The sequence below is a fragment of the Callithrix jacchus genome, chromosome 6 (assembly GCF_049354715.1).
Source record: "Callithrix jacchus isolate 240 chromosome 6, calJac240_pri, whole genome shotgun sequence".
Lineage (NCBI taxonomy): Eukaryota > Metazoa > Chordata > Mammalia > Primates > Cebidae > Callithrix > Callithrix jacchus.
In genome coordinates this window covers 11,478,305-11,505,871 of record NC_133507.1, presented here as the reverse complement: position 1 = coordinate 11,505,871, position 27,567 = coordinate 11,478,305, and the positions used below count along the sequence as shown (strand labels likewise).

The window sequence follows — 27,567 nt, the reverse complement described above, 5'->3', positions numbered from 1 at the left end:
AAGCTGTCAGTGTGTCTACTAATCTGGGGTCTGGAGCATGAGGGACCTCTTCAAAGCTCCACTAGGCAGTGCTCCAGTAGAGGTTATCCACTAGGCAGTGCCTCAGTAGAGGGCTCCATCCCTGCAGCAGACTTATTCCTCAACATCCAGGTGTTTCCATACATTGTCTGAAGTCTAGGTGGAGGCTTCCAAACTTCAACTCTTGCCCTCTGAGCACCCACAGGCTTAGCACCACATTGAAGCCACCAAGGTTTGGGGCTTACACTCTCTGAAGCAATGTCCCAAGCTGCACCTTGGCCACTTTTAGTCACAGTTGGAGCTACAGCAGCCTCTCAAGGCTGCACAAAGCAACGGCACAAAGCAAAGTATTCTAATAGGATACTCATATACATGCACAAAGAGATTATCTGAAACCAAAACTTATATTTAAAAGGGAAGCAGAGCACATAAGTTTGAAAAATTTGTAGCATGACCATGTGGTAGAAAAGAAAACCCCATTTTCTTGGGAGGAATTTATGCCTGCTGCAGAAATATGCATAACAGAAGCCAAACGTTAACAGCCAAGACAATGGGGAAAATGCCTTAAGTCACTTCGAGAGATCTTTGCAGCAGCCTTTCCCATTACAGACCTGGAGGGCTAAGAGGAGAAAATGTTTTTTGGTATAGCCAGGCCTCATCTTGAATGCTTTGCTGCTTACAAATTTCTTCCACTAGATACCCTAAATCATCCTTCTTAAGTTCAAAGTTCCACAGATCTCTAGAATGAGCCACAATACCATCAATCTCTTTCTTTGCTAAAGTATAGCAGGAGTGATCTTTATTCCTGTTCCCAGTCAGCTCCTCATCTGCAACTGAAACTTCCTTAGCCTGGACTTCACTGTCCATATCACTACAGCATTTTGGAGACAGCCATTCAACAAGTCTCTAGGAGGTTTTAAACTTTCTCTCATCTTCCTGTCTTCTTCTGAGCCCTCCAAACTGTTCCAATCTCTGCCTGTTACCCAGTTCCAAAGCTGCTTCCACATTTTCAGGTATCTTTATAGCAATGCCCCCTTTCTATGGTACCAGTTCTCTTTATTAGTTTTTTCCCACATTGTTCAGTGTTTCAGCAACCTGAAAAACTGGGTAATTTATAAAGAAAAGAGTTTTAAATAGGTCATAAGCCCTCCTTCTCTGATCCTTCCTGGGCTTTCATAACCTAAATGTTTGATCTTTTGTGACAATTTCCACAGGTCCCAGGGTCTCTGTTTATTTTCTCAATTGCTATTTTCTCTGTAGGTTACATTGGGTAATTTTGATTGATCTATCTTCTAGTTCACTGATTCCTCTTTCTGTTCTTTTCTGCCATTGATATCATCCACTGATATGGTTACTTTAGTTTTTGTACCTTTCAGTGCTATAATTCTCATTTGTTTTTTTTATATATTCTATTTATTTATCAAGTCTCCTTTTTTCATCTATTTTAAATATGTTCATAATTTCTCACTGAAATCATTGCTGCTTAAGTATCTTCATTAGAAAAATAAACTGTTAGCTTTTTCTAACAACTCTGTCATCTCAGTGTTAGCATCTATCAATTACCCTTTTTCATTTGTTTCAAGGTACTTCTAATTACTGATATAAAAAGCAATTTTTATTGAAACCTGGATATTTTATATTATGTTCTTAAATGATTTTATTTAAGAACAGAATTTAAATTTTCTGCTTTCTATGGTTTTCTCTGACACCACTCTGTCAAGGGAATGGTTACTGCCATCTTGATACTGCCAGGTAGGAGTAGAAGTTAGAAGTACAGGTTCTCCACTTGGTCTCCATAACACTCAAGGCAGAGAAGGCTCCTCACTACTGACAAGTGGAGATGGAAGTTCTATCTCTCCCCATGGTCTCCACTAACATTGGTTTGTGTAAGAGCTCATTTCCAGTGAAAATGAAGGTCCTGGCTTGCTATTTGGCCTTTTCTGATGCTACCATGGTGAGGCTGTTGGGGTATCTTATTATAGCCTCATGAGAGTGATCATCTAAGCTTCCTATCCAGACTTTGCTGGTGTGTTTTTGCTTTGGTGTTTGGGTGGGGTGGAGTGGTTGTTGTCCAAAAGATTTTTGTCTTGCTAGGTTGCCCTGTTTCTGGTCCTTTGGCTAGAGACAGAAAGCTTCTCTTGGAGCTATTTTATCTGTACGTAGTGGTGCCCCCAGGTTACCAGTTTTTTCAGTTCCAATTAAAGGGCATATAGGGTAAAAAGAAGATCCAATAAGCTTACCACCATATCATTCCTCAGGTGCTAAAGCCACCTTTCAGATACATCTTATGTTTGTTTTATATATAACATCCAAGGTACTTAATGTACTTACTTGAGGAAGAATAAAAGCACGTTTACTCCATCTTCCCCTGTATCATGTTCTTTACATTCAAAAATTCTTGAAAATGAGACATAAGGAGCTTCTGGCATTTATATGAACTCGTTTTACATATATGAACTCATCTGCATAAGTAAGAAGCTAGAGAGGTTGAAAGTTTAGCCCAATTACACAGTTGGTCACTGCTGGATTTGTTGCTAGAAGCCAGGTGACCAGATGTCTAGCCAGAATTCTGTTATCTTTAAGTCACACCCTGAGATATCTCTTCACCGCTAGACATGTTTTTGATATGACCAAAACTTCTGTGCTGACCTCAGCAACTCCAATGAAGTCAGACTAAGGTGATCCAACTTCCTGGTACCAAGCTCTAAGCAGCCAAGCCAAGCCAAGGAAAAGCCTGTCTACACTCAGCCTTAGGTGTTCCTGGGTAGAATTTTGGGTTGGAAGACCTCTGGAGAGGGGAAAAAAGGAATCAGTTATTTATTTTTTCAGAACAAGAGAAAAATAGTTTCAATGCCCTGTGTGTCTCTACCAGTTCTAAGGGGTCTACCAGTTGGTGATTACTTTACTGGTCATAGATGCCAAACGCAGAAAATTCAACAGATCCTTCGGGGCTGGTAGAGATATTAGGCAACCGTGTTTTCATTAAATTTCTATTGTCTGCTGGGGTTAGAGTTTTCAATATTCTAGTGAAATCCTCTTGGCTATTTTCAGGCCAACCACAAGCCCAAACCACAGAAGATGTGGAAAATGTTACAAGGGTGTATTTCTCAAGAGCCCTTCCTAAAATTAGCAAGGGCTCTTGTTGGAGTGAGCATTTAAAATTATTTCTGCATTAATCCAAACAAGATGGCAATGCCAAAACTTTTAAAGATGCAAAGTTGCTGTACCCCAAAGTAGGATTTTCAGAGGACCAAAGCAAAAATACAGATTAGTTGCTCCTTCTGTACTTTATGGTTGTTCTGTCTCAGAGAATCACAGAGTTGTAAGGGTCAGGGGAGTCTTTTAACTCCCATCCTAGGGATCAGAAAGGTACAGTAGCACTCAACCTTACAGCATGTGCAATGACTCCCCCCAGCTACCATGAGGTGTTAATTTCTTTTTGACCTTTCCATCCCTCCCTTAGTCCAGCAGATAACTAGCCAATGCCCACAGCTCTTAGTCCAGCAGATAACCAGCCTATGCCCACAGCTCTGAGCAGGGCAAAGGCAGAGCCCTTCTGTAGTGGTTTCTGGCATTTTTCTCCCCAGGGATTGGAGAGTGATTCAAAAATAGCAGTGTCTTGACCTGAAACATAAAAAGCAGACTTCCATGAATCTGGTCCAGAAGCAGTGGTGGGGGTGGGCAGAGAATATGAGGAAAAGAGACCCCTTTGTTTTCTAAACACAAAGCAAGACAAAGGGTGACTGACTGAGGGGTTTTAGGAGGCACACAGGGTCCCAGGCACCTCAAAATTAAGTCCCAGTGTTCCAAATATGGCTTGGAATAACAGAAGCCCTGGACTGGAAGGTTCTTTGTACACCTGGATAGCAAATCATTCTGTTATCCTCTGATTCCAGAGACCTGGTGCCATTTTGGAAGGGATAGTCCTACAAAGGATGGTTGGATGAGGGATTAGCATAGAAATTGCTATTTTAGAGGAGGCAGTGGTGCTTGCTACTTCTCTCCTGGGTTTGTGGCCCATAGTTTATATCACAGAGGACTTAATAGTATACTCCCATTAATCCTGACAGCATCCCATGATGAGAAAAGTTAGATTCATAGAAGTTACATGGTTCCCCTGAAGTCCCATGATCAGTTGGCAGAAGAGTGGGATCTGCAACCAAATCAGACATGAACCTACATGTTTTGCTCCACTGAAGTACCTCACTAAGAGACCCTGAGGTTTTCCCAAGTTGAATCATTTCATCTTGGAGAGCTCCACGGATACAGAGACATGTTCAAGGGACAGGAGCAAAGAAACTCTCTACGTTTTTCTCTTTGTTCCTTCAAGAAATAACTGCTTCTCCTATTCCCAAAGAAATAGCTGCTTCTCCTTTCCCAAAGAAAGCCCTGCTGCTTTGTACTGGATGAGAAGAGGAAGGGTATCTCTTTAAGAATTTGCTCATTGCTTCAGCTCATTTCAACTCATATGCATTTGCATGTGAAAATTACCTTCCTCAGCTCCCAAATTGATGTTTGCATGTGCAAGGAGAGAGGCCCCTTTCTTTGAAGCTTGAGAAGGCACTGGTATAAAAAATAATTATTATTTCGATTCTGATGCTCACCCTCCGGCCTCCTATACCTCACACATCAGAGTGTGCCAACAAGAAACCACACACCCCAGCAAACATTTATTTTATTTTAAGTATGGGGTCTAAGAGAGAAGCAGGTACTGCTTACCTCAAATTTAGTCTACAAAACCTATCCCCTGCAACGTAATTTCTCACATTTTCTTGTTTTGTGTCACTTTCTGTATCAGCAGTAATTTGATTTCATTTTTACAGAACCATTTTACCAAGAGGTGGTAGGATTTGTCTTTCTCTGTAGACTGAAATAAAAATAAGACAAGAAGTGCAGAAAGAACTAAAGTCACTAACACCATAATCTTCTGCCTTATGCAGGTGCAGAAGGCCGCTTCCTCCAGGTGCCAGAACATTCATTTAGGTGAAGCCACTCTGGACCCCACGAGCTCCTGGGAGGTTCCAGCCTCTGCCTCCCCAACAGCAGGACCCCAGACCCTGCCATTTGGTTGAACAGCATCCTGAAACTTTGTTATCCTCCCTGGTGACTAGCCAGCTACTGGCATCCTCCTTTCTAAGACCTGGCTCTCACAACCTGGCTCTCTTGACCCACAAATTGCTCTGGATTTCACCCAGGCAAATAGAAAGGCAGGGACTAATTTGCTAGCACCACCTGCCTATGGTGATGATAACAAGGTTGATGGATCAATCAGGTTAACAGGCCCTCATGTTTGATTTTACAAAAATGGCTTTTAACCATGGTGCTCATTTTCTGATTTAATTCTAACAACAGTCTCTCTGGGTATACATGGCTATCTCCATTGGAAATAATGGAAAACCAAGCCTTAAAGAGTGATTTTTTTTCAAGATTCACAGCCAGTAAGGTGTAAAGACATAATCTTGGCAAACTCCCCAGAGGATGATGTAACTGAGGGGAGCAAGGAGTGTTCACACCTTCACTCCACACTCCATGCCCTCCCAAAGCAGGTCCAGAGGGTATTGAAGGCCCCATCCCTCCTCCCTTTCTTCTCAAGTCTCTGAAAATCACAGGGTACCAAAGAAAGTAGAATGAGCAGCTCTAGAGATGGAGACAGCACCAAGGCTAAACAAGGGATCATCTGTTCATCATACCACATGTGGTTTCATCACTTTCCTACCTTCTTTAAACTTCTTCTTTGTACAGAGAGGCTGGGAGCCATAGCCCAGAGGGTTATTTGCCTGAAACAAGGCTCTCAACATCCAGACCCTGTAGCCTACAGCCCCTTGACCATGTTAAAATAATTAACTGTGAGGCCATTAGACTAAACCAGCTCCAGCACCCTGGGTTCCCACATGTGCAAACCAAAACCTAATCAGTATCAATGGTAAAATTAACCTTAAGCTTAACCACTCGGAAACTTCCAAACAATCTCTCACTAGGGAATTTCCACTAGAATAATCCAAATAAGGCTATGGCTCCACATTAATCAAATATTTTCTTTGCCTCGCTTCTGTGTTCACCCTGTGAAAGTCTATCCCTCATGCTCTTTCTGCAGAGCCCCCAAATACTTGCAGTCTGAAGCTTGCCCAATTAATGAATCAGTCTGCTCAAATAAACTCTTTAAATTTTAATTGCCTCGGTTTATCTTTTAAAGAGGAATTGGGAAAGAATTAGTCTCTGCATAGAAGAAATGCTCTTCAACAGGCATGCAACAGCAGCAACCTGTCAGGCCAAAGCACTGTGAGCTGTGCGGGACTCTAGAAAATAAGAGCCGCCCAGAACATGGGTGATGCTGTGGGTCCCCCTAGAAGCATTTCCAGAGTGTGAGCTTCACTGGATTCTCACTGATTGCCTCTGAGAAGTTTCTTGAGCAGAAACAATAACCCCCCCCAAAAAAAAACTGGGGCTCAGGGAGTTTACATAAATAGGCAGGTAGATATCCTTCTTTCAGTATTCTCCAGGTGACAGGCATTACAGTGTCTATTTTCATAAATAATCTTTTAATCCTCACAACATTCCTACAGTGTCCACCTTAAAGAAGAAAAGCTCAGAGGTCTGGAGAGATTATGTGATGTGCCCAAGATCATTATGCCAGCGGTGGCGGGGTGGCGTCCCACACTCAGGTCTTCTGGGCTCGAGTCCAGAGCTGTGTCTACAACTCAGCAAAGACCAAACTTCATCCCCAAGCCCCCTAACAACCCCTAGGTAGTCACTAACACAGCATATATCCTTTATAGGCTTGTCAGAGCCCAATGACACAACATGTTAAGTGGCACATGTGTTTCAAAGAAGGAAATTATGAGTCAGGGTTTTAATTTGGGAAAGCCTATTCCCAGTAAATAAGTGTTTAAGGCCTAGACCTCAGGGAATTTCCAAGATGGATGGTACATAGAAATAGGCAAGGGTGGGAGGTCAGACTTGCCCTAGTTTAATTTTTTCTTGGATTTTTGGGTCCAATTTATGGTAAATTCTGTTTACACACAAGGCCTTCTGAAGTTAATTTTAATCTTTCAAAATAATCTGGAGGTAGAGCATGCAGCAGCAACTGCCTTATAAACTGCAGAGGAAGTGGAAAATGATAGCTATAATACAACCATTTCATTCAGCATAATAGGAAATAAAGTGGAATGGGTGATTGAAGCAGACACGGCACAGAGTAAGTACCAAGCATTACTCACACTCTTGAAATGATCACAATTACATGCATCTCCTCATGTCGAGGGGAAAAATAACCATGAAAGAAAAGCTGCTGCATGTGAAGTGGGGGGAGCAGGAGGTTTATAGGAGGGGAACAGGATTCATTACACTCTCCATCTTAAAGACACAAATCCACCTGACCAAGGGATGTCTGTGCATTAGCTCTAGTGCACCTTGGAATCCCTAGAGGATCATATAGCATCTCACAACTCAGCCATGGGATGACAGGCTGGTTCAGATCTCTGTCCTGGACAACAGAGCCTGCTACACCTAGACTGGTTAAAGCAGTAATCTTGGAGATGTCAGTGGAAGCTCTCACATGGCCTCCAATTTCTTTACTCTTTATACTGAAAATAGGGATGACTGTTATCTAAATGAGGTTTCTTCTTAGACAAGGCAGCATCTACTTTGAGTGTGGCTGGTATAAAGGTTTAGATTTCCAATCCACTCAATGCTTCCCATTTCTCAGGTAGAGGTCACAATCCCTCCCTGAAACTTCCTACAAGCCCTACCCTCGTGCAGTCACTGTAAAGTGCAGCACCACTATAGTCTGGTCAAGAAAGGGCTCTGTTTGGAGACAACTGCTATATTGCATATATGGTTGCATAAGGGAAGTCTCTAAATTTCCAGCAGTCCTAACCTTAAGAGTCCTCCACTTCCAAAAGGCTCTCTGGTTCAACTCATTTGAGATGCACTCCCAGGTCCAACCTCCTCCTGGGGACTCAGTGCATGCAAGCACTGTAAATGCTCTGAGAAGTCACAAAGTACATAAATCCACTCCTCTTGCAAACTTCTTTTGACTTGAGTGTTCCCTCATCAATTTTGCAGAAGATGGTGAGCTCATTTATTGAGAGGATGGGACTCATTTCCATGCTGATTGAAGAGTCAAATTAAAAAAAGCTCTGCTCCCCATCATAGGTCTTTGTGTTGCAGAGATGGTTCTTCCCTTGTGTCTAAGGTCAAGTTTAAATATCTTAGCATTTAAAAAAATTAATTGGCAAAAGAACTAGAATGGGGCTCTAGAGTTTGAAGAAGGTAGACTTAAGCATCTGGCCCTAATGAGAAGAGATTTTTCAAACAAAAGAGACCTCTAGCTTGGAGTTTGGAGTTTCTGTCTTGAGAAGGGGCCGTCTCTGAGTGAGGGGATGGTGGACATACAGGGATAGGCCCTGTGCATCTGCAGCTAGGACTCAAGAAAGGCTTAATTGGACAAGTCTGGTAGGAGATGGGGAAGCTACCCTCCTACTACACACAAACACACACCATCACCACCATCATAAGGGGCTATGCTGGCTTAGAAACTGAGCATGGCAGTATAATTTAGTGTGCACCAATTACAGAGAGTCCTCCTCAAGCATTCCAATATGTGTCAGTTTCCTGCAAGCTTCCAGTGGTGGGTGAGTAGGAGGACAATGCCCCTTAGATAATTGTGCTTAAATTTTCTACCCCACAAGTGCATGGTAGTTCAGTCAGATTTCATTAGATTTGCAGAAACTGAGTAATAAGACTTTCCTTACACTTGAGTCTCAGAAGTCACACATACCAACACTCTGTGGAACTTGTTTTCTGCATATTACTTATTAGGAAATGCTTGAGAGGTCTGATTTTGTACTTTCCCCCAAATCTTTACCTCCTTTCCTTCCCTCTGTAAATAAGTTGGTGAAAGATGTTGTTCTTGTAATTAAACCAACAGGACCTCAAACAGAGCTGAATGTCAACATTCTTTCAAACAGCTAGACCAAAAGGAAAAACCTCATTTGGGCTTCTTCATTTCACATTTTTAAATATCTGGATATTTGACCTCTCAGACAGCCAAATTTTCTTCTATTAATTTCTGAATTACTTTGACCTGAAGGAAAATTTTTGAATTTATTCACCACCACCCCCCCCCATTTTATGAAAGTAAATTACCATGAACTGAGTTTTTAAAGTAATCTTAGGATTATTTTAAGTCTCGGAAAAAAATGTTCATGATATATTGATAAGCAAAATGTAAGTCACCAAACAGAATGCTCCACATATATAGTCATGTTATATGAAGTAGCTGCCAACACTGAATTAGCAAATATTGAACCACTGCTCCTAAAGGAAACAGAGGGCTAGGTTCCTTTGAGCCTCCGGTCACAATATTTTGGTTAACTGATCAATACATAATCTTGTTTCTTGTGTTTCTGCTTAAAGAAGCCTTGTTTAGTATACATTATTGCCTAACTAACTGGAACTCACTACTAACAGCACTGTAACTTACTTATGTCTGAAGGAAACTTACCTAATACACATGACTTTCTCTGTGCAGTACACTACACCCATTCTGAGTGCAGGAACACTAGAGAGCACTTAAGCTCTACTTTTGGGGGTCATTTCAAATGGCAAGATCACCAGCAAAAACATAGAAATGAAAAAGATGTGGCATTAAACAGACTATGAAAAGCACATTTGCTACAGTATGAGATCTGCAATAGTAAGGCAGAGCTTCTCTGTATTCATCCTCAGCTGGGAATGTGTCCCTCAGAGAACTCAAATGTTTCACCACTCTGCACATATCTGTGAATGGCCATGACAATGGCATGAGTATTGATTTGAGGGTTACAAATAAATTTCAATAAGTGAATTTGCACATTCAGAATCTACAAATAATGAGAAACAACAGTACTATTTTTATAATCATAAAGAATGTTATTAAACTTAAAAAAAATCTTAGCTCCCATGGGATGACAAAAATAGTAATTGTAATATATTGGCCATATACTTAGTGTGTTCTAAGCAGCACAATCCAAATGAACACAATTGGATTTTCCCTTCTGATTTTACCCTTTTCTATTGATCCTGTAGTTATCACAAGAAACAAATACGGTCCCACTTTCTTTTACTATAAATGTATGATTATAAGAAGATAATCCCCCATTTTCCCAATGTGAAAATGTTAATATAGCATCCTTAAATAATTCAAATAAGCTTGTAATATTTTACATCAAGTAGCCAAATAATTTAGTTGCAGGTAGATAATTTAAACTTTACATATCACAGAATAAGGTGTTATTTTTAAAAGATTGCTTTTTTTTTTTGCTCTCCAAATATTTTATAACTGAATTTAATTCAAACTTCTCATATGTTTTAACATCCATTCCTTCGGCATCCCTGGAACCAGATTTTTAACCATCACATGCCATTTTGCATTTATGTACACTTCCTTCTAAGTTGCTATACACACTTTTAAATCTGTAAATGACACAATCACTAATTTTTATCACAAGCTTCAAGTATCCATTGGCATAACATTAGGATAGTGTTTTCCCTCAATTCTCTTGTGGCAATCTGACAAAATATTTCTTTTTAATGTGTCCTTCAGAAGCTAATTTACAATTAATGACACTTGGAAAGCTGAGGTCTTCTTGCTGAGGATAATTACTACTCAAGTATTAATATTCTCTCCCACTCTTCCTCTCTCATTCTTCCTGGTGACCTATAAGAGTATTTTAATAGAATTGATTGAGATCAATTAAGGCTAAGTGTATCTTCCTTACACAATTCATGTTGTTCAAAATAAAAGACTGTCCTATAATAGAAGATAATTTATAGGGATTTGAATATTGGGCAACTACTTTCTTTCAGAAGAATAATTTGAGGGAGGGGAGGGGAAATTTTTCTTACATCTGGCATATATTATAATTTTATTCCAAGAAACTAACAAAGCCTCCCCATGGGCCATGGGCCCCTCCCAGAAAATCTGACCTCCTATTTCCCAAAGCTTGATGAACCATGCCTTTGTCTGTATATCTTGTGGTGAGGAAAAGCTAGCAGGAAATTAGTACACAGGGTGATGGAAGTGGATGTTCAATTTTTGTCAGATAATAGTTTGCAGATATTTTCTCATTCTGTGGGTTGTCTCTCTACTCTGTTGATAGTTTATTTTGCTATGCAAAAGCTCTTTAGTTTATCAGGGACCACTAGTCAATTTTTGGTTTTGTTGCAATTGTTTTTGAGGACTTAGTCAAAAAATTACTTGCAAGGCTATGTGCTGAATGGTATTTCCTGGGTTTTCTTCTAGGATTTTTATTGTTTGAAGTCTCACATTTAAATCCTTGATTCATCCTGAGTTAATTTTTGTATGTGGTGATAGGTAGCAGTCCAATTTTATTCTTTATGATTCCATATGAATTTTATAATGGTTTATTCTAATTCTGTGAAAAATGACATTAGTAGTTTAATCATTCTGAATCTGTAGATAGCTTTGGGAAGTATCACCATTTTAACAATATTAATTCTTCCAATCCACAAGCATGAAATATTTTCCCATTTGTTTGTGTCATCTCTGATTCTTTCAGCAGTATTTTGTAGTTCTCTTTGCAGATAATTTTCACCTTCTTGATTAGATGTATTCTTTGGTATTTTATTTTTTATTGCTATTGTAAAAGAGATTGGGTTCTTAGCTCTCAGCTTGAATGTTATAGATGGATAGAAATGCTACCAAGTTTTGTACATTGACATTGTATCCTGAAACCTTGACAAAGTCATTTATCAGGTCAAGGAACCTTTTGGATGAGTCTGTAGGGTTTTCTAAGTCCAGAATTATATCATCAGCAAAGAGAGATGATTTGACATCTTATTTTTCCTATTTGGATACCTTTCATTTAATTATCTTTCCTGATTGCTCTGGCTAGGAATTCCAGTACTATGGCAATTAGAAGTGGTGAGAATGGGCATCTGTAGCTTATTTTTGTTCTTATTAAAGGGAGTGCATCCAGCTTTTGCCTGTTCAGGATGACGTTAGCTATGGGTTTGTCATAGATGGCTCTTATTATTTTGAGAGATGTTTCTTCAATGCCAAGTTTGTTGAGGGTTTTTATCATGAAGGGATGTTGAATTATGTCAAAAGTTTTCTCTGTGTCTATTGAGATGATCATATGATTTTTGTTTTTAATTCTCTTTATGTAGTGAGTCATATTCAGATTTTCATATGTTGAACCAACCTTGCATCCCAGGATGAAAGCCTACCTGATTGTGATGAAATAACCTTTTGGTGTGCTGGTGGATTTGGTTTGCTAGTGGATTTGGTTTGCTAATATTTTGTTGAGGATTTATGGAGGTATGTGCATCAGGAATATTGGCCTGTGGTTTTCTTTTTTCATTGTGTCTTTGCCAGGTTTTGGCATCAGGGTGATGTGAGCTTCGTACAATCAGTTAGGGAGGGGTTCCTCCTCCACGATTTCTTGTAATAATTTTAGAAGATTTGGTACCAGCAATTCTCTGATAGAATACAGCTCTGAATCTATCTGGTTCAGGGCTTTTTGTGCTTCACTTCTTTTTAACTGATTCAATTTTGAATTGAATTTGAATTAAACTGATTCAATTTAATTCAATCAGGAAGAATTAAAACCCCTAACTGATATTGGTCTGTTAGGGGTTTTAATTCTTCCTGATTCAATCCTGGGAAGTTGTATGTTTCCAGAAATTTGTCCATTCCTCTACATTTTCTATTTCATACGCATAGATGTGTTCATAATAGTCTCTGAGGACCTTTTGTATTTCTCTGGAATTGATTATATCACCTTTGTCACCTCTGTGCTTACTTGGTTTTTGCAGTCTATCAAATTTATTTTTTCAAACAGCCAACTTTCAGTTTTATGAATCTTTTGTATGGATTTTGCTGTTTCAGTTTCATTCGGTTCTGCTCTAATTTCAGTTATTTATTTTCTTCTGCTAGCTTTGAGGTTGGTTTGTTCTTGCTTTTTAAGTTACTCTTGGTGTGATGTTAGAGTGTTAATCTGAGATCTTTCTAACTGCTTGATGTCAGCTTTTAGAGCTATATACTTTCCTCTTAACAATTCTTTTGTTGTATCCAGAGAATTTGCTGCATCATGTTTCTGTTTTCATTTATTTCAAATACTGTTTTAGTTTCCACTGTAATTTTGTTGTTCACCCAGAAGTAATCCAGGAGCAAGTTGTTTAATTTCTTGCAATTGTGTGGTTTTGAGAGATCTTCTTGGTCTCTTCCTGGTATTAATTTCTACTTTTATTCCACTGTGGTCCCAAAGTATGGTTGGTATGATTCTGATTGTTTTAGAATGTATTTAAACATTTTTTGGCTGAAACTTGTGGTTGATCTTAGAGGATGTTTTATGTGCAAAGAAGAAGAATGTATATTCTGTAGTTGATGGATGGAGTGGTCTGTAGATATCTATTAAGTCAAATCAGTCAAGTATCAAATTTAAGTCTAGTATTTCTTTGTTAATTTTTTGCCTCAATGATGTGTTGAACACCATCGGTAGGATGTTGAAGTCTCCCACTATTATTGTGTGGGTTATATAAGACTTTTCATTTGTCTGGAAGTAATTGCTTTATGAATCTGGGTGCTTCAATTGGGTATTTATATATTTAGGTTAGTTAAGTCTTGTTGAATTGAACCCTTTTTCATTACATAATACCCTTCTTTGTTTCTTTTTTACTGTTGTTAAAAGTCTGTTTTACCTGATATAAGAATAATGATTCCTGCTCTTTTTTCTTTTCCATTTGTGATAGATCTCTCTCTACCCCTTTAGTGTGAGCCTATGGGCATTGTTACAAGTGAGATAGATCTCTTGAAGATGGAAGATGAAGGATCTTATCTTTTTTTAGCAAACTTTCTACTGTGTGCCTTTTAAGGGAAGCATTTAGGCCATTTACATTCAAGGTTAATATTGATATGTGAGGTTTTGATCTTATTGTGAAGTTGTTAGCTGGTTACTTTGTAGTTTTATTGTGTAATTGCTTTTTAGAGTCTATGGACTACATACTTGTTTGTTTTTGTGAAAATCTGTTTCTTAAAAAATATGGAATGCTGCATGAATTTGTCATCCTTGTATGGGGCCATGCTAATCTCTGTATTGTTCCAATGAAAACCCATTTTCAAATGGCCAAAAAGTTACTGTATGAACAGGCTCTGTTAAAGAAGAGATTCATATGGCAAATAAACCTATATAGAGATGCTTGACGTTGTGAGGAAGAATCAAAACCACAAGGAAATACCACTATATACATATTAGAATAGCTAATGTTTTTAAGTGGCGATACTTAGAACTGGTGAATATATGAAGCAACTGGAACTCTCCTAAACAGTACTTACTATTGGTAGGGATGCAAAATGGTGCAGCTACTTTACCAAGAGTTTGGTAGTTTTTATAAAAGTAAACCTCCACCTGCCATGTGACCCAGCAACCCCACTCCTATGTATTTACTCCAGAGAAGTGAAAATATACATTCGCACAAATATCTGTATGTTAATGTTCATACAACTTGATTTGAAATTGCCAAAAATTAAAAATGACCCAAATGTTCCCCAACTGGTGAATGGATAAATACATTTTGATATATCCATGCACTAAAATGTTACCAAAAGAAAAGAAAAAGAAAAACAGAAAGAACTTATGCTGAAATAACATGAATGAATCTCAAAAGCATGCTAAGTGAAAACAGCTAGATACAAAAGCCATCATGCTCTCTGATGCCATTTAAATAACATTCTGGAAAAGGTAAAACTATAAAGAGAGAAAGTGGTTATCAGAGGCTGGGAATGAAAAAGGAGGCTGACTGCAGAGAGGCAAGAAGTAACTTTTTGGGGGATGCACTGGTTATTACACAATTCTATATATTTGTCAAATGCACAGGACTCAGCACCAAATAAAAGAAAATTTTACTGTATATAAATGATTCCTCAATAAATCTTATATCTCAAGGTTATAATGGGCAGCATGGTCAGCTATCTAAACTCTGTTTTCCAAAGGGACAAGAAAGAAGAGTGAAAAATTGATGACTTCTTGGAAACATGCCTGGCCATCTCCCTTCAAAGATGCTAAAGTCTCTACAATTTCAGACAAGGCCTTAATTTAACAACTATGTTGCCTTTGAAGAAAAGCATTTAATATCATCATCCACCCCAAGTACTAAGTGACAATATTATCTTTCCTTACTGGGGAGAGATATTTCAAGTATAAATGTGATCTTAAATAGATGCTCCTATTTCCAACCTGGTTATGAAGACAGTTTCACCTATGTCAGAAGTAGATGGGAGAACTTGATTAAATCCAGTCACTGGGAAAACAGCATTAGTAAAGATGAGGAATCTAAAAAGGATGTGACAGGTATACTTCTATAACCTTGTCTATGACATTGACAATTATGATTCAATGGACATTTCTATTTTGCCTTTTAAGTATGTTCATAGCATATTACAGAAAGTCCATTTGAATGATGTTCTGATTTAAAATATGAGCTGGAAGAAACACACAAACCTATTCAAATGTCATGCTAAGTTGCTTTGTCTTCAATAATCCTGAATTACTATCAGCTCTTGGCTGTTGGTTTCATTACTTTGGCAGCTGAAATGACATGTTCATGCCTTAAGTCTGTCTTGACTGTATGGGGTTAGAAAGAGAATGCCAGGTTATGCATGGTATTTTCTAAATTAACTTGAGCTCTGCATTTGTCTACAGGCCTACAAAGTTCAATCCATTGGCTTGGTACCTGAGGCGGTGGCAGGCACAAGTGGAAGTTTCTGCTTGGCTAGGTGCCATTGTCAGAAGAAGCCAGTGTCACCCCTTGTAATGTAAAGGCATAAAATAATTTAATCTTTTAAAACAGATTAAATAATGCATTCTACCTGAAAGAGATAAATTAGTGTGTAAAGTACAAAAAGTAATCCCTTTGATAAGCATGCTATATCTGCCTTATGATTGTGAAATCAGAGTGAAAATTTAACACTGTTATAAACATCTTAAAATTTAAAGTTGCAAGAAAAAAAAGAGGTAGTGATGGTGATGAAAATTGCAATGTCAGGGCTATTTAAGAAAAGCTTCTTCAGAATCCAGCAGCCTTCCAGGAACTGCAGAGGGAGGGGCTGTGCCTGTCAGACCAGAAACAGCAGCAGGCCAAGAGGTCTATGGTTCATTCCTCCCAAACCTCCACCAACAGGAAACCTTCTGGATGATCCAAGTAGCCAGAACGTCTTTTCTTTACTCACTTATAAAAGAAAAGGCAAATTTCAATACAGGAAGGTGCCCTGACCTCCAGGGATGGTGACTTGAGCCTAGGAAATGGACTGCTCAAAATGGCATGAAATTACTAAAAATGATTTAAGAAAATGACAAGGACAAAGAGAAGAAGAGAGGAAGCCACTGTGGAGAAGAGTGAGTGATATTTGGAATCTGGAGAGCCCTGGGACAGAAATGCAGGCACTCAATTTGGAGGATGTGGGGCAGGAGCACAGCAGTTCTCTCTGACCCTTCCTGAGGGCTCAGGGCCTGAAGATACCTGGCATGGATAGAAAAAGGGCCTACAAACAGCTATGCATTTGGAACCTGAAACTGAGGAGTCGTGAACCCCAGGATCCCATTCAACTCCATGCAGCAACTACCACACTCCAATACTCACAGGGCCCTTTCTGGAACAGCTAAAACAAAGAGGTCTGATCTCGGAAATGGATACAGATGTATAAGGTAGAGGATTGGAAATGGGTCAGAGAATGGTAGCAAGATCCGCCTTCCCGCCCCTGTGAGTTGCTGGCTGTTCCCCACCTATACACCAGCAAGCATGTGCAGTCAGGCAAGAGAAGTGACCTATACGGGATTCCCTCCTTCAGAAGGAGGGAATTTCACAGTATTTCATGGTATCTCAGTTTTTTTCTGATTTGGATAATTTATGAAAACTGTCATCACCTGTCAGGAGCTGCATGGAGGACAAGGCTGTTTAGATTGTGTAATACTTGATAGAGGCAATAAAACACATACAATGTATGTCAGAGTTATGAGGCATACTCATAAAACCAGTACTCAACTCAACCACCAAGCTCGGAATGAGACCATGTCCAACATAGGAACCCCCTTAAGGCCCCCTGACTGCACTCCTCTGCCTCTGCCCCAGAGGGAACAACTATTTGTAGTTTTGTGCATATCCTTCTTAAAAAAAAAATTCCAGATTATGTCTGTATTTCTAAACAATATACTGTTTAGCTTAGCTTGGTTTTTAGCTTGATAAAAATGGTATCATCTTATATTACTGTCTCTGAAATTTGGAGGCTCACTGTTATCCATCCGTTTCATGATGGTGGCAGCTCCGGGTCACTCATTGCCACAGTTGTATCATATCCCACTGAGTAAATATACCCAGCTTTTATATATCTATTTTCCTATATTTGGACATTATTCTCATTCTGGCTACTATAAAGGCTGCTAAAAACATTCCCTTGTACATGCTTTTTTAGGAACCAGGGGCAGCAATTTCTCCCAGGTATAGAGAGAATCAATGGGTTCACAGGACTTACTTGGATTCAAGTTTATAAGATAATGCTTTTTGAAGTGTTTATATCAGTTTACACTCATGCCAACAATGTATGTTCTTTCTGTTTTTATATTTCTGAGTACTTGATCTTAACCAATTTCTTAATTGGACCAAACCTCCACAAGGCCTCTGTTCTGCTGGGTCCTGAAGACACAAAGTCTATGCCTCCTCTTCAGACCTGAGCCTTTCCCTACAGTGTGGATGCACTCCACAGAACACCAGGTAGACACAGGACCCTTTCCCTTTTCCTGGCCAGAGTGCCCTATGACTCTTCTGCCCACAAGCCCAGTCCTGGGGTACACAGCCCTCATGACCCATCCAGACCTCACAGGGCCCATCTACAGCTGAGCCTAAGCAGAGCAGACCTTCGCCAGGTATGCACCTGGCCAATACACAGCCTACCTTGCAGTATGGTATTGTGGGTCAGCAAGGGGCACGTAACCCACAGAGTGGAGAAAATTGCAATAATGACTAACCATGACAGGTGTGTATAAAGTATTCAGTGCAACATTTTACAATAAACCTTCAATGTGTGGCTTCAGTGGAAATGCCATTGTTGCTTCTAGACATCTGCACCTGTATTTGTTTCATGCATTAACTCACAATGACTTCTGATGAGACTTTAATGGCTTACAGTCATGCAAAGGTAGAGTATACTGGTGCACCTAGTGCACCTTGCCAGGGGCCTCATCTCTGTCACTCACTGTCACCTTCAGCCAGTCATTCCTCTTCCTGTACTAGCATGTACCAGTTCATATACTGAGCACTTTGCACACATTACCTTCTTCCTCAAGATTATCTTGAGATGCTCTATATAAAAAGCAATATAAAAAAAAACTGCTATCAAAGACAATGCAGTCAAAAGATAAACAAAAAAATTACACAGTATTCCAGGCAGATAATTAATTTAAAATATGATGTTATTTTGTGATACTTGTAGTTTTGTCAATTTAAAAATTGTGTAGCTTGTGATTTATATTCTTTTCACATAGCCTCTTTCAATACCTAATTTTATTAATTCACAAATTGTATTACTATTCTGAAAAAGGATCCTCCAGTTACAGAAGATCAAAGCTCCCCACCACCAGTACCTGCATCTGAACTTGAGAATCTTCAGTTTTTCTGAGTGGCCTGGGATCTCAGAGTGAACATCACTCACAGGGCAGTCAAGGGGATGGCAGAGGGATGATCACCAGGCAGCCAATCCCAGGAGACATGAGTAAGCCAAACATGGCAATGGGCCTGATCCAACCATTTCTACTGTCTTCATGAGGTCAGACACGCAGAAGACACTGGATCACTGCTCTCTTGCTTCATTTGGGGCAAATAACATACACACACACACACACACACACACACACACACACACACACACACGGCAAGCCAGTAGGCCCCATCCAAAGGCATCAGGCAGGAGCTTGGCAGGCTCTCCTCCATCCTCCTCTTCTGGAAACTTACAGCCCACCTCTGCCTTTTCCTCCATGTCATGGACAGTCTAGCCCATGGTACACTGTCAACTGGCCTCTCCATCTTAACCAAACCTTCACAAGGCCTTTGTTCTGCAGGATCCTGTAGACACAAAGTCTTCACTATGCATCCCATCTCTGACAAGAGATTCAAACACCTTGTGTTCCTGTACTTACCAACAGCCAGGCCAAGGAGAGTCTGGGAATGCCACCTGCTTCCCATGAGAAAGGAATTTCTCACATGACACAGGAAGACTGCATCCCCCCTGGAATTGGGAGTATGACATGAGACAGGAGGGATGGGAGCAGAATTTCTAGAATGCTGTGCATAGGTGCTTGTAGAGTCCACAAGAAAGATGAAAACAAAGTCCAGGCACTGCACTTAAACTTTGTTTAACCAGTACAATTTATCTTGTCATCTGAGCAAGCTCCCATTCTGCCAAGTAGTCACCACTCTATAGCCCTGACGCTGGGCCACTGTGAGTATTAATGTTACCAGCCAGGGCTCAGAAAGTATGTAAAATTGCAAATAGGCCACTTGAGTCTGCAAGGACTTGGGGTACTGCAACCAGAGAAGACACAAATACAGTCCCTCCACTATGCTCTCAAACTCTCAGATCATTTGCTTTGGTTCCCAGGACCTTCTGCCCAGCCTGGCTCCCCTGTTGACCCCATGAAAGTTGAACTTGAGGCTCCAGAGTCAAGCTGTGCAAAGAGCTCCTCACTGGCATGGCTCTAAACAGTATCCATCAGCTCCTGCTCAATTCACGCCCGAGTGACATGCACACATATGAGTTGGTGAGGTACTTAAGAGGTAGGACCTCTGGTTCATTAAGCAGCTCCTTGCAGGACTATGTACTTGACAGGAGGGATAAACCACATGGTTAGTAGAGACTGTCCGTCATCTCCAGCTTGCCAGGAAAACAACCATCAAGAGCTCCCTTCTGATGAAATATCAATTTGTGTGCATCGCTATGCAGCAGTGACTTCCTCCACCCCATCCTCACCCCCCTGCATCCATCAATCTTCCTTACAGAAATGATCATAGATAAATGGACAGTGAAAATTGCAACTGTCCCGGGCATCTCTAACTCCCTGTTGTAGTTTTCACATGCAGCGTGCAGTGTGAATTTAGCCCTCAGAGGGGCTCTGTCTCCAGTCTACTCTTGCCTTTTCCAGTGGGAAACAAGAGTAGAGCCTGCCTCTGTTATTCGCTAAATCTTTCCAGCAGATTAGAGAATGCTGGACAACTCAATGTCAAAAATAGCCTGTCTCATCGCCGATGGCAAGGCCAACCCTGGGCACCAAGAATGAAGATTAACACCAAATCTCAGTTCCTGGTTCCTCGCATCGTACTTGATTTTTAAAAGTGAGAAAAAATCTGAGGTGGACAAGAAGGTTCTTTGGCCCCTGCTGAAAAGATATTCGTTTAATATACATATATTATTTTTTAAAAACTTTGAGCTGGTGCAGTGGCTGTAATCCCAGGACTTTGGGAGACCAAGGCAGGTGGATCACGAGGTTAATAGATCAAGATCATCCTGGCCAACATGGGGAAACCCCATACCTACTAAAAATGCAAAAATTAGCTGGGCATGGTGGTGCGTGCCTGTAGTCCCAGCTACTCAGGAGGGTGAGGCAGGAGAATCGCTTGAACCCAAGAGGTAGAGGTTACAGTGAGCCAAGATTGTGCCACTGCACTCCAGCCTGGCGACAGAGAGAGACATCGTCTCAAAAAAACAAAAAACAAGCAAACAACAACAACGAAAACCCTGCCTTTTCTTAGATGCATTCAGTACCTAGCATGTATCAGTTCATATACTGAGCACTTTGCACACATGACCTTCTTTAATCCTTGCAATAACCCTTGAATTAAGTAATGAACTAGAAAAAAAGTGGCAGAATGGGCCAGAAAGTCAACTTTCTTGGATTCCAATTCTGTGTTGTCCCTTAGTGCATAATTTTAAGAATCATGAGTACCTCCCTTCAAGCATTCTCTGCTTCCACAGCCTTGGAAGTACACCCTAGAAGGGACCAGTTAGAGGCAGAGCCAGCAGCCAGCTGTTGGGAGGAGAAGTGGAAAGGGCTACTTAGTAGTCTCCTTTACCTCTTGGCAGAGATGATGAAAAGGAAAATTAAAAGTATAAAGGCTTAGATAGTCCCAGGCTAAAAAAGAGAAGAAAACTCAAAGTATATTAATATTATCCAGAACACATAAAAAGATATCCCTAAATCTGGGATGCTTGGCTCAAATCTACCCTACAAAATTGAGCCAAGTTGACATTTTATCTCTTGAGAAAGGGGTCTTACAATGTTTAACACTACAATATATACACACAAATACAAAAAGCACAGAAGATAATGTAACACACACCATGCATTCCCTCTCCAAAAATGAGTAAGTATTTTTTCCACCTCTAAAAATCACAGGTTTACTGTTCTAAGAAACTAAGAGTCCTTCTAAGAAGCGTTTTCGATGGTGCCACCTGGTGGATGCATCCTAAAAGTGCTATCTGCTCTTGCTCACAATAACTGACTTGAGAGGACAAATTCTCGTACATAATGAGACATTCAGCCCACTAATATTTCCCCCCAGCTTTCCTTTATTTCCTCTCTGGGCATCCTCAGCCTCCCTTCCATTCCACTACAATCAACGGATCCTTGGAGCTTCCCATTTCATTTCATAGCCTTTCTGCTGCATTAGAACAAGTTTACAGCAAGATTTACAACAATGTCAGGAATAAAGAAAACTGTTGTAAAATAGCCACGGACAACATTATAAACTGGCAGTGAAACCAGCTGCAATGCACAGCTGGTATTTATGTAAGCCACCTGTTCCATTTTTAGCTACTCCTGGTCCCTGCTTTTATGCCATTCACTATGATTTGAAAGACCTTTTACTTGCCTTCTCCTCTAAAGGTCTTCAGAACTGAGGATAAGTTCCACAATGTGCCGAGCCCGCATATTGGGGTACCCTTGCTCATCTATGAACCCAAAGGCCCATCATGGCTGATCCTTGCTTCCCAGTCTTTGAACTCTGCCAAAACTTGAATATTGAACAGAAGAAAAGTTTTGGCAAAACCCTCATGCAACTTCAAGATACATTTAAATATAAATGCATATACCAATCTAAAAAAAACCTATATATATATATATAAAGACATATACTCATCATAGTCAAAGAACTCTGCACTATTTACCACTATGGAGAAAATACTAGAGCCATAATTTGTAGGAGTGGTTCCCACTTAACAAGCAGCATCTAAACATGACCTGAAAATTTTACACATTATCTCTAATCCTTGCAACAACTCTTCAAGATTGGTTGAATCAATCACTCACTACCTCTGTGACTTCTTTAAGTCATTCGATCAACCTCAGTGTAGAAGTTGGACTATCAGGGTCAGACACAGTGGCTCACACCTGCAATCCTAGCAGTTTGAGAGACTGGGGTGAGCACATTACTTGAGGTCAGGAGTTCGAAACCAGCCTGGTCAACATGGTGAACCCCGTCTCTACTAAAAATACAAAAATATTAGCCAGGCATGGTGGTGCATACCTATAATCCCAGCTAGTCAGGAAGCTGAGGCAGAGAATTGTTTGAATCCAGGAAGTGGAGGTTACAGTGAGTCGACGTTGTGCCACTGCACTCCAGCCACAAAACTCCCTACCAAGAAGAAGAAGAAAGGGTAGTGATGGAGGAGGAGGAGGAGGAGGAGAAGGAGGCCTATCAACTGTGCAGAATTGTAGTGAAAATTTAGAGTAACTGTCATAACAGGTAAGATTCACCAAATGCTTATTCTGTGCTAAGCATCCTTATGGGAACTCTCCACATATTAACTCATTTTTTGTAGTCACAATCAACCTATGAGATGAGTACTATGAATATGCCCAATTTATAAAAGGAAGCTGATACACAGAAAAGTTAAGTACCTCGCCAAAGGCCACAAAGTAGGAATTAGCAAAGTCAGGATGTGAACCCCCAAAAACTTACATTCCAGAGCACGCTGCTCTTTTTACAAACAGATATGACTATCATTTAGATGATTAATTTTTAAAAACGAAGGTGTGAAGTCAGCATAAATGATGAAATAAAGACTGGCAAAACTTTTGTTTTCCATAGAAACAAGGAGAAAATTGGCAAAAATTATTAGAATCAATTTTTCCAAAGACTTGTAGCAACTCGAGAAACATATATTTAAGAAAACCAGCCAAATCTTAGTAAGAGCAGTAAGCTCTGTGGTGTTTTACCTTGATTCACTCTCATGCCTCACTTCCCTTTCCTGCAGTAATACCCCACATTCCTGGTGCAGTATTGGAGCCACCAGAGTGAGAAAAAGAAGATCTTTTTAAAGGCTCCTTCCCAAAGATTTGTCTTTATCAGAACTGTCTGATTAGGCCTGTCCAGTGATACTCTGGAAGACTCCACATGCAAGATTGTTTGTATTTGACCTAACTTGGAGATTTATTGGTTTCCAGTTTTTACAGAAATCTCTTCCTATACTTAGTCAACAACCAGGCTAACCAAATAGAGACTTCAGCTGCCACAAATAACAAAGAATACAGACTTTATAGAATTTGTTCAAAAATATTATTAAATACACAAAACAGCTAAAAAATTGCAGCAACAGCAATATACTCTGGGGAGGGAGAGAATGATGTCAAGAGTGGTTACAATGTATTCTTTTAAATAGTCAACAACAGAAATTACAAAGCATGCAAAGAAACAAGAAAATATGACTCTATAATAGGAAATTAAGCAACTAATATAAACTGTTCCTTGAGGAAGTATAGACTTTGGGCTTACTAGAAAAATATCTTAAATTTGTTATTTTAAATGTGCTCCAAGAGCTAACAAAATGTGTGTCTAAAGAACTAAAGTAAGTTATTAAAACAATGTCCCACTAAATGCAAATATTCACAAAGGGATCAAAATAATATATTTTTGAAAAATTAATAGAAATTCTGGAGTTGAAAAGTACAACAACTAAAATGAACATTTCACTACAGGGGCTGAGCAGATAATTTGAAGAAGCAGAAGAGAGTATCAGCAAACTTGAAGATAAATCAATTGATACTATCTAGTTTGAAGAACAGAAAGAAAGTGGAATGAAGAAAATGAGCTTGACTTTGAAGGCCTCTGGGACATCAGCAACAAAGCAAGATGTGAATAAAAAGAAATTCAGAAGGAGGGGAGACAGAAAAAGGGACAGAAAGACTATTTGAAGAAATAATGAATTAAAACTTCCTAAACTTGAGGGAAAACTAATCTACATGTCTAAGAAACTCAATAAAGTGCAAGTAGAGTACATTCAAAGAGATACATAGCCAGATACATCATAATCAAAATGTTGAAAGAGAGAATCTTGAAAGCACAAGACAGAGACGTGTCACATTCAAGGATTCTCAGTAAGCTGATTTCTCATAAACCAGAGATTTCTCATAAACAGAGGCCAGAAGATACTGAATGACATATTCAAAGTGCTAAAGAATGTCAACAAAGAATTCTATGTCCAGCAATATTATCCTTCAAAAACAAAGCAGGAATTGAAACATTTTCAGAGAGACAAAAACCGAAAGAGCCTATCTCTAGACCTGCCCTTGAACTAGCCTTTAGACCAAAGCAATAGGACAGTTATTCAAATCCAGATAAAGAAGTAAATCACATCAGTAAAGTTAACAACATAGGTAAGTTTAAAAGACTATATACAGAATATAAGAATTTTGTTTATAATTCTTTGTTTCTACTATCTAATTTAAAAGAAACTACAATCAAACAATAATTATAAATCCATGTTAATGGGCATGTAATGTATAAAGATGGAGAGGTGATGAATATGACAATTACCATAATTTGATCAGCACACATTATGTACATGTATTCTAATATTTCTGTTCCCTATAAATATATATAATTATTATGTATCAAACAAAATAAAATAAAAGGGAGGAAAGAGATGTAATTATGGTAATAACACAAAGGAAGGGGGAAGGAATGAAGCTATATAGTAAAAAAATCTTTTATACAATTGTAATTAAATGGGTATTAAATTGGTTTAAAGGGTGAATCAACTGGAAGAAAATGTCCTGATTAAATCATGTGAGTGATACACAGACAGTGGCATTGATGAGGGGCATTGACCACAGCTGTAGACATGGCTTCACAGCAGAAGTGTTATTTGAATGATGAACGTTTGGGAAACAGTGGAGAAGTAAAACATCCTTGTTTCAGACATGACAAAAGCAAATTAGAGTGGGGCTAAGCACTTTGCTCCATGGAGGTGGGATGGCCCTGTGAGGCCCAGGCACAGGGCATAAATTAGGTTCTTCCTTTTATTAACAGGATATAATCTGAGGGGGAGACATTTCTCTATATTGCTCTCCTATGTGCCACCAAACCTAATTTAAACATATATATATATATATCTTTTGCCTCTTACTATAGAATCCTTTAGCATATACAAAAGCCTATAACATCCACTGTGTTGTTTGATCCTCACAAGACCTTAAGAAATAGGCACACAAAATTCTTTTTTTAGAAGCAGATGAAAAGGCCAAGGCCCACAACTGGCACAAGACCAGAGGGGTTGATAAGCACTAGAACTTCTGGACTGAAGCCCACACTCAATCTCTGCATCCAATAGCCCTGAGTTGGTGAGGTATATCCTGGGCCTGACTGTTCCTGAGACACCCCACTCAGGAAATCCCACACCTCAAAGAGTATCTGGATTCTCCAAGCAGCATCCTTGGGTGACTTAGCAGAGAACTCTGTACAATATTCAGTAAAGCAATCCCTCTTTACCTACCCCACTCCTGACATACACAGGACTTCCCTGAGTGACAGTTTAAATCCATGCTTTGTGCTTTCATTGAATATTAGAATAAGAAAGTACCAAGTGCAGACTTTGCACCATTTGTTTTTTACAAATCCACGGTGGCCACTTTCATACCAGCCACTGAGGTCATGGAGATGGCTGTGTTTTGCTGCCTGAACCAATGAACATAATTCCTGCAGCAACAGTTCAGGATGAGTGGGGATGAGTGGCCAGAACAGCTCAATGATTGCACACTCTGGATAGAGAGCCCAGCCCCCTCTGTGTGGCTCACCAGGTAAAGAGCTGCACTGAGCATTTTTGCTGCTGAGCTTGATAAAGCCATGGAGAGTTTATAGATTGATAAGTAAGACTAAATTCCAGGCAGATCTTTAAAAATAGAAGAGCTTCACCCAAGCAGACACACACAAGACAAGGCAGCCTGATCAGAAGCCAATCCAAACCAAGGAGGTCTGTGCTGCAGAATAGTAGGCCCATGAGCGGCACAGCAGTGAAAGCACGATGGGTTGTTGAGGACCACGGTTTCAAAGCAAGGGAGCCTCCTAGACGTGACTTTAAAAACTAAGATAAATTAGCAGCAGATGCAGGGACTGGGAATCAATCCTTCTAATGGACTCCATATTGTCGCTTTCCTCATTAGGGTTCCTTACCCAGTTTGTGGCCTCTACATTTTAAGAGAGATGTCAAGACCTGGAGATGGGCCAGGGAAAGCAATAAAAATGATTAAAGGGCAGGGAAATAGGTCTTGGAAAAGATGAGTGAAAAATTAGAGACTGGAGAAGACAAGGCCACAAGTGACTCTGACCACAGCTTTTCCCCGAAAAAAAGGGTCAGAAGCATCTGAGCTCTGGAAAACTCACTCCACACCCTGGCTGTGTCCAATGAATCCAAATGTCTAGGCATTTTGAAATAGCATCTTTTAAAGCTTTTTAAAAATTTTTCATCCAGCTGGTGTTGTTTTAACCCAACCTGAATGTAAATCAAGCACAGACATTTGCCTCCAGAAAGATGATCTCCACCATGTGTTGGTCTCTGGTTTGGGGTTTCATCAATTGAAATTAACAAAAGAACTCATTGAGTCTAAATTTTTAAATTAAAAAAAGCATGAAAGAGATATTAGAGTTCCCAGAGAGGTTAGAGAACAGGCTTCAGAGGGGACATAAGAGAAAAGGAGGGGGGAAAAGCAAAGCCAGAGGTTTTACGGGTCAACTGTGGTTGATGAGATGCTGTCTTAGGTGGGTATGGCCACCATGGATGAGTAAGCCGTGGTGCCTATCCTCAGGAGAGTCCGAGAGTGTCCAGTGCAGAATAAAAAGTATCAGGATGGGGCTAGGAGCAGTGACTCATGTTTGTAATCCCAGCGCTTTGGGAGGCTAAGGTGAGAGGATCACCTGCGGTCAGGAGTTTCAGACCAGCCTGACCAACATGGAGAAATCCCGCCTGCACTAAAAATTTAAAAAAAAAAAAATTAGCTGGGCATGGTGGCAAGATCCTGTAATCCCAGCTACTCTGGAGGCTGAGGCAGGAGAACTGCTTGAACCCTGGAGGTGGAGGTTGCAGTAAGCCGAGATAGCACCATTGCACTCCAGTCTGGGCAAGAAGAGTGAAACTCTGTCTCAAAAAAAAAGAAAAAGAAAAGTGTCAGGATGGAGTCTGAAGTGCCAGACGCCATGAGGATAAGAAGCACCTAGCTCCTCCTGGGC

At 39.9% G+C, this 27,567-nt stretch overlaps 1 long non-coding RNA gene and 1 pseudogene across 9 annotated transcripts in view; both read right to left on the bottom strand.

The window, feature by feature from the left end:
- Positions 1-27,567, bottom strand: part of LOC118154464 (uncharacterized) — a 924,399-nt gene that overhangs the window by 624,825 nt on the left and 272,007 nt on the right. The window lies entirely within an intron of this gene.
- Positions 14,058-14,153, bottom strand: LOC118154958 (U6 spliceosomal RNA; annotated as a pseudogene).